The sequence below is a fragment of the Sphaeramia orbicularis genome, unplaced genomic scaffold, assembly GCF_902148855.1.
Source record: "Sphaeramia orbicularis unplaced genomic scaffold, fSphaOr1.1, whole genome shotgun sequence".
NCBI classification, from domain to species: domain Eukaryota; kingdom Metazoa; phylum Chordata; class Actinopteri; order Kurtiformes; family Apogonidae; genus Sphaeramia; species Sphaeramia orbicularis.
In genome coordinates this window covers 197,580-205,292 of record NW_021941568.1, presented here as the reverse complement: position 1 = coordinate 205,292, position 7,713 = coordinate 197,580, and positions in this window count along the sequence as shown.

Below are 7,713 nucleotides of genomic sequence, written 5' to 3'. Positions count from 1 at the left end.
AGAAAAAAAGACAGGACGGTAAAATTAGACAAGAAGAGGAAGTGGAATGGAAGGATGAGCAGGTAGGGCTGGAAGAAAAGATGGGTTATATATATAATATATGGCAATATTTCATTTCACAATACTTTATGGATGTTAAAAAGTACTGTATGGATATTAAAAAGTACTCAGGTTGATGCCTGTAGTAGAGACTTCTGGGAAATTGGATGGAGCTGGTCAGCTGACCCAATTTCACCAGGGTCAATGACATAAATGGAGCTCAGATTTCCCAGAATCACCGATTTTCAGAAAGCCTGTTTGTTGTTGATAATGTCTTTCTGTGACATTCCTCCTTTCAGATCAATCCAACAACACATTTTTCCTCCATGATGAATAAGTTTGTTCAGGATTAGGAACAGAATTCCCAAAATTAGGCTGGACAGCATCATAAACATTCTGGGAAATCTGAGCTCCATTTCTGTCATTGACCCTGGTAAAACTGGGTCAGCTGACCAGCTCCATCCAATTTCCCAGAAGTCTCTACTACAGGCATCAACCTGAGCCAGTTCTGGGAAATCTAGAATTGTTCTATCTGAACCCATCCTGCAGTTCCACAGCCTAGTTCAAATATCTGCAGTATTATCAGAACTGGTGCAATAATCAATGCCATTCTACTGTTCAAATGACATTTACACCTACGTTTGGATACAACTGCAAGAAAATAGAGTCATGCAGTCCAAAAAATATTACAAATAGAACCAGTTCTATCCCAAAGCTCAAATTCTGTGCCCAACATCTGTAAACATATATGAAGACATGGTCCAGATGTCCAAATGTTCCTGAACTGTCCACATGGTCATGTGGGTGCCCAAATAAAGAGGATTTTTGGGACAAATGTAAATTGACCCATTTTCTTCATGTCCTCACATCAACACTTGTCATTAAATGTGGTCTTTTTCAGTAGGTTGTTGCATGTGGACCAGAAGAATCCATGTAAAAACATGAGGTGTGTCCGTTCATCCATTCTGTCCCAGTGACAGTCTGAAGACAGACGACATCTGCAGAATGAGCCTTTGGGCCTGATTTCAAGGCCTCATGGACCAAACATGAAGGAGCACACAGTTCTTCTGATGCACAGTCTGCTCTGTTCAGGGGGTTTCAGCCCAGACACTCAGTTTCAGTTTCAGTTTCAGTGTGGATGGAATACCTGAGGACAGACAGCTGCTCACAGTTGGACCAAAAGCACATTTGCAAAATTAAAAAAAAAACATTATTTTTCAAAGGGCTGTATCTGCTAAACTATTACAGACATGACATTAACATGTTGGATGTGTTGGTTTATCTGTAGGTGAACAGAATTTTCTGAGGGGGTCATGTGGGGACCACTGGGTGAATTGCCATGGAATGACCCTACTGTCTGAGAGGCAGATGGTAGTTCCTGTGGAAACTAGAAGGGTTAGAACATTTTGTGATATAACATTAGATCCTGTTCTGATCAAATAAAAATGTGTTTAGTATTTGTACATATGTTTGCTGTAATTCAGTTCTTCTTTAAAAAAAAAAAAAAATTGCCTTTTTAACAGTATAATGATATATGGTATTGTGATCCTAGTATTGTGATTTGTGTTATTTGACTGTAGATCAGATTGGTCTGTATGTGGAACCGACACTAAAATGAGTTCCACAGCCTGGACTGTGGAATTTATACACTTTGTAAATTCATCCCAGGGGTCGGATTGAAACCTTTGGAGGGACGCATGTTTGAGACCCCTGGTTTAGAATAAAGCCAAACGGTCACATGACTGTTTGGATCAAATGTGTCCCATGGATCCCAGACTTTCTGTAGCTTTACTTTGTGGTTTGGACCCAGGTTTTGGCTCTGGTTCTGGTTCTGGTGGGTCCCCCTGGTGTCAGGTGTCATGGTGTTGGGCTCGGAGCTAATACCAGCTAAGGTCACACCGTTAGGTAACATGTCAGCTGTAAGCGGACACCTGTGTGCCCTGGACGTCCCAGAGGACATACATGTAACATGTCAACGTCCACATGAGTCAAAAACAGTGACCACACCTCCGGTCATGTGACCACTGGACTGTCAGCTATTATTAACCATTTGTCCTTTAACAGGGAAACATGGAACACAGGCAGCGTCCACACCTGCAGGGGGCGCCACTTCTGCTCCAAAAACACTGAGGAACGTTCAGGGTTCAAAACTGCACTAATGGACCCCAATGTGTAAACAGAACATGCATATGATGAACTGCACTGCCATTGGACAGAAAAGTCGGGGGAGGGGTCAGTCAGAGATGGCGGGTGCTGATGAAAACAAACATGGAGGTTGTATGTGACCATGGACCAAATGTCCATGAGACATTCAGTGTCCTCACTGGTCCTGGTCTGTCCACGGCTCATGGCTGTTAGCTCTGATTACCCATGAGCCTTGGCTCCTTCTGGTGCTGTTGATTACCCACAATGCCACATGGCTACAGGGGCTCGTCCAGCACAAAAAGGCTCATGGTTCCTTAGTTTGTTTGGGCTGGAGGACAGTTCTATTCACACCAGAAGTGAACCTGTCTAGGGTCCATTTGGAAGGGGACCCAGACCACCTAGAAGAGGAGGTCTGGGTCCGCTTCCAAACGGACCCAGACCACCTAGAAGAGGAGGTCTGGGTCCGCTTCCAAACGGACCCCAGACCACCTAGAAGAGGACGTCTGGGTCCGCTTTCAAACGGACGCCAGACCACCTAGAAGAGGAGGTCTGGGTCCACTTTCAAACGGACCCCAGACCACCTAGAAGAGGAGGTCCAGACCACCTAGAAGAGAAGGTCCAGACCACCTAGAAGAGGAGGTCTGGTTTGGGTTGGTTTGGTGAAATCCAGTGTCCAGTGACTCATGTTCGTTCTGTCTGTTAAATTTAGACTAGTTTAGAAAAGGTCATCGTGTTACTGAGTGGGTTGAATAATTGTGGGCTGAACAGGTGTGTGTGTGGTGCTCATTGGTTGTTCTGATGCTGGTTCTGTGCGGTTCCACCTGTGTCTGGCAGGTGGCTCCGCCCCCTCTGTCCTCCTCCTTGTCCTCACCTTGTGGACACTCTTAGGGTCCTCCAGCCAGGCGAAGTACATCTCCTCCACGTAGTTGGAGCTGGTTCCGTTCAGAAACGGCTCCGAGGCCACCGGTGCAGAGTAGCACCTGATTGGCCCAAACGTCCTTGTGCTGCTCGTGGAGGTGGCTGTGATTGGCCGCTGCTGGGCCGCAGTCTGAGCCGCCTGCGAGGCGGTGAGCGGACGCAATCGCGCCGCACAAGTCCTTAAACGATGCATGGGCGGTCCTTAAACGTCGAGCGCCAATGGGTCAGCGGTCAGTCCGACGACCGGGGCTAAAAGTCCGCTGGATCAGAACCCCGCCCACTTTCCAGACAGAGGGATAAATCCACTGGATCCACTGAAGGAAGCGTCCACTGTCCACAGGTCAGTCTGTCCACAGAAGACAAGAGACAACACATGAGACAAGATGACATCACAACATGGGACCCACCCACTCCGTTTACCGACTGGAATAAACCAACTGGTGCTAACCCCATCAATGGAATGAGCAAAAGTATTAGTTGTTTTTTTTTTATGCCTTGATCTTTGAGTTTTTCTTTTATATATAAAAAAAAGAATTTAAAAAAGGGCAAAATAATAGTAAAAAAAAAGATAATAATAATAATAATAATCAAGTATTAGTAATGGAATAGGAGATGGACCCATGTCCTGCAGCCCCCCCCATGTCCTCCCATGCCCCACGATTTAGACTCAAGTACGAAAAAAACAGAAATATACAGACTAAGAAAGTCTGAATCTAAACTGAACTGTTTGGTTCGCTGGTGCATTCTTTGCTGTAGATTTTCTTTAGTTCTTCAGTTTTTATTTCTGTAAATTAAATCCACTTCATTCTCATTTCAGACTAAAGTTTGTCTGTGGATAATGTTTTGGTTTTTTTATTTCCCATTGGGATGAATTCAATCTAAATGAATCCTTTTCTTTGTAAATAAACCACTTCACAGTATTTGTCCACTACAGCTCAGTTCAGTGCTGGTGTGGACGTTTGTGTTTGAACGTCAGTAGAAGACGACTGCGACGGTCCAATGTTTGGAAGAAGCAGCCGGTAACAGGACAGGAACAGGCCGGGAACAGGAAGGGAACAGGCCGGGAACAGGAAGGGAACAGGAAGGGAACAGGCCGGGAACAGGCCGGGAACAGGAAGGGAACAGGAAGGGAACAGGAAGGGAACAGGAAGGGAACAGGCCGGGAACAGGAAGGGAACAGGCCGGGAACAGGAAGGGAACAGGCCGGGAACAGGAAGGGAACAGGCCGGGAACAGGCCGGGAACAGGAAGGGAACAGGAAGGGAACAGGCCGGGAACAGGCCGGGAACAGGAAGGGAACAGGAAGGGAACAGGCCGGGAACAGGTAGGGAACAGGAAAGGAACAGGTAGGGAACAGGTAGGGAACAGGAAGGGAACAGGTCGGGAACAGGTAGGGAACAGGAAGGGAACAGGAAGTGAACAGGTAGGGAACAGGTAGGGAACAGGTCGGGAACAGGTAGGGAACAGGTCGGGAACAGGTCGGGAACAGGAAGGGAACAGGTCGGGAACAGGTAGGGAACAGGTCGGGAACAGGAAGGGAACAGGCCGGGAACAGGAAGGGAACAGGCCGGGAACAGGAAGGGAACAGGCCGGGAACAGGAAGGGAACAGGAAGGGAACAGGCCGGGAACAGGAAGGGAACAGGCCGGGAACAGGCCGGGAACAGGAAGGGAACAGGCCGGGAACAGGCCGGGAACAGGCCGGGAACAGGCCGGGAACAGGAAGGGAACAGGAAGGGAACAGGCCGGGAACAGGCCGGGAACAGGAAGGGAACAGGCCGGGAACAGGCCGGGAACAGGAAGGGAACAGGAAGGGAACAGGCCGGGAACAGGCCGGGAACAGGTAGGGAACAGGAAAGGAACAGGAAGGGAACAGGTCGGGAACAGGTAGGGAACAGGAAGGGAACAGGAAGTGAAAAGGAAGTGAACAGGTAGGGAACAGGTAGGGAACAGGTTGGGAACAGGTCGGGAACAGGTCGGGAACAGGAAGGGAACAGGTCGGGAACAGGTAGGGAACAGGTCGGGAACAGGTAGGGAACAGGAAGTGAACAGGTAGGGAACAGGCAGGGAACAGGAAGGGAACAGGTCGGGAACAGGCCGGTAACGGTATAATAATGGTATGATAACAGGACGGTAACGGTCTGCTGAGCTGTCAGGGCTGTCAGACTAATCCCAGGTGTGGACTAAAGTTAGAGCGGGTCAAGTCCGACTGTGACCCGGGTCAGTGGGTGTGTTACCCACAGGAAACACACACTCTGACCTCTGACCCCGGCTCCGGGTTCACCCGGGCTGTCGGTCCCCTCTTTGTCCGTCTCTGTTTTGACCTTGTTCACTTTACACTCCCTGCTCGGCTCGGGCCTAATCCCCGCCCACCGCCTGCTTCCCCTGTCCCGACTGGCCCGCTTACAGAGTTCTCGTCTTCCTATTGGCTACACCAACTGTCAGTCACTGTGTCCTTTCCGAAGTCATGAGTTCCCGAAAATTACAGCTTCCAAACAGAGTAAAATGATCCACACTGACGGTTCAAGTGTTGCAGAGCTGAAGGAAGGATCCGTACGCGTTTATGACACCGAACAGAGTGGTTGGAAAACACTTGACACCGCTGATAACGACCATTATGTAATTAGCCTGTTAGCTTGTGCTGGAATCCATGTACTTTACAGTTGTTATTGGTTGAGCTAGCTGCTAATGAAGCTAACTGAACGGAAATAAAGCAACTGTCAAAGTTCAGTCCGGTCCAAATGATCCGTTTAGTTCTGTTCATCTGAACACGGACACACATGTGGCTCTAACAGATGACATTTAAGTCCACACAGCTAGCTGTTAGCTGCTGTTAGCCTGTTAGCTGCTGTTAGCCTGTTAGCTGCTGTTAGCCTGTTAGCCGCTGTTAGCTGCGGTTGTCTCCACACATTCCTCCAGACCGCCGGATTTGGTCTGAACTTTAAGGGGGGCACGGTAGTCCGGGACCCGGCCTCACCTCCCGGACAGCCGGCCCACACCCACACCCACACCCACACCCACACCCACACCCCTCCACCCCGGCGGAGCCCCGTACCTCCGCTCACTGACCTGCAGATGGGCTTCCGCGGCTCCGTATGCTCCGTCTCCCCGGTGTCCTTCTCCCTCTCCCGGTAAAAAGGATGACAGCAGCGTGGAGCACGTAAGGCCCGCAGCGGTGGGACGCAATGACGTCACCACGTACGCACCGGAGGGCGGGGTTTAGACAGCAATGAACGTTAACGTTGTTAGAATTCATGTTATTGCTTAAGAGTAAAACTTAAAGATTTTTGTTTTGTTACAGTAATGTGAAATATTTGCAAATATAAAAAATAATGTATACAAATGTAAAAGAACATTTTAAATAAGTTTTCAATCTAAAAATCAGTTGGTGAAGTTTAAATAACCTTCTGAATCACGTTTATATTTTTCTGTACTTTCACTTTCGACACTTTTTGATGTTTTTAAGTGCTTTTACAGACCTGTTTTCAGTCTTAAGTATTTTAACAGTTATATAATCATATAATATATAATGTGTAATATCAACAGTAAAACATATGAACATAATTAAGTCAGTGTTTTAATGACCGCGAATCAATTTACATTAAACTTACCTGAGTTTCAACATCTGTTTAAAATAATAATAAACCTGTATAATAACAGTATTAAACCAGTATAATAATAATAATAATAATAATAATAATAATAATAATAATAATAAACCTGTATAATAACAGTATTAAACCAGTATAATAATAATGATAATAATAATAATAATAATAATAATAATAATGATAATAATGATAATAATAAACCTGTATAATAACAGTATTAAACCTGTATAATAATAATAATAATAATAATAATAATAATAATATTAATAATAATAATAACAAACCTGTATAACAGTTTTTTAACCTGTATAATAATAATAATAATAATAATAATAATAATAATTACCCTGTATAATAACAGTATTAAACCTGTATAATAATAATAATAATAATAATAATACTAATAAACCTGTATAATAACAGTATTAAACCAGTATAATAATAATAATAATAATAATAATAATAATAATAATAATAATAAACCTGTATAATAACAGTATTAAACCTGTATAATAATAATAATAATAATAATAATAATAATAATAACAAACCTGTATAATAACAGTATTTTAACCTGTATAATAATAATAATAATAATAATAATAATAATAATAATAACCCTGTATAATAACAGTATTAAACCAGTATAATAATAATAACCCTGTATAATAACAGTATTAAACCTGTATAATAAACCTATATATTAAACCTGTATAATAACAGTATTAAACCAGTATAATAATAATAATAATAATAATGATAATAATAATAATAACAAACCTGTATAATAACAGTATTTTAACCTGTATATTAATAATAATAATAATAATAATAATAATAATAATAATAATAATAATAATAATAACAAACCTGTATAATAACAGTATTTTAACCTGTATAATAATAATAATAATAATAATAATAATAATAATAATAATAATAATAATAATAACCCTGTATAATAACAGTATTAAACCTGCATAATAACAATGATAATAATAAA